Source organism: Etheostoma cragini, chromosome 2, assembly GCF_013103735.1.
Source record: "Etheostoma cragini isolate CJK2018 chromosome 2, CSU_Ecrag_1.0, whole genome shotgun sequence".
NCBI lineage: Eukaryota > Metazoa > Chordata > Actinopteri > Perciformes > Percidae > Etheostoma > Etheostoma cragini.
In genome coordinates, this window is record NC_048408.1 from 29372111 (window position 1) to 29372830 (window position 720).

At 39.0% G+C, this 720-nt stretch overlaps 1 protein-coding gene across 1 annotated transcript in view; it reads left to right on the top strand.

Annotated features, from left to right (window-relative positions):
• Positions 1-720, top strand: part of cdc6 (cell division cycle 6 homolog (S. cerevisiae)) — a 13591-nt gene that overhangs the window by 10981 nt on the left and 1890 nt on the right. The gene's annotated exons all lie outside the window — the stretch shown is intronic.

The window sequence follows — 720 nt, forward strand, 5'->3', positions numbered from 1 at the left end:
GGGGGGGGGGGGGGCTGCAGAACTACAAGCACATTTATAAAATAAAATTATATTCAAAGTATTTAACTTTGTTGTCTTTTGTATTACACGTTGCATGACTGTACCAAGCCAATAGTGTTGGTTAATATAGGGATAGAGGAATGAGATCTATTTAAATGTCAGGTGTGTTCCCTCTGCTTTCACTATTGTATCGATACTATAGTGAAAGCAGAGGTAACACACCTGACACTTAAACCATTTAGAACAAAAATACAACTTAGAATAAAAGATGTAATGATGGTTTGACTTTGAGGTAAGTTGTAAGGGAAATGCTTCATAAAGACAGTCTTCTCTCTGGGACACAAGGAGGTCTTCATGAAACCGTTGAGCATTAAAATGAACAGTTAGATTAACTTATTTTAGAGCAGAAACATAAGTGTGTATACATAAAATAGTGGTCTGCAAAGAAGAGGTAGAATTAATGGATTGAATAGAGTGCCGTAACAAGAAGGAATATTACGATAGTTGTACTGTTTTCAGCTAAGGGGGGGGGGCATTACGGCGGTGTCGCAATCGTCATCCTGGCGTGACACGGAGCAAATAAAAACAATACAATCACATTTATTATTGATAAATATCTGGACCTGGGCCAGAGATGTGACCCTTGGCCAGAATATCTTATGGTACACAGGTGAATGTCCAGTAGCCTACGTCACATGACAGGTGTATGTCCAGCACGTC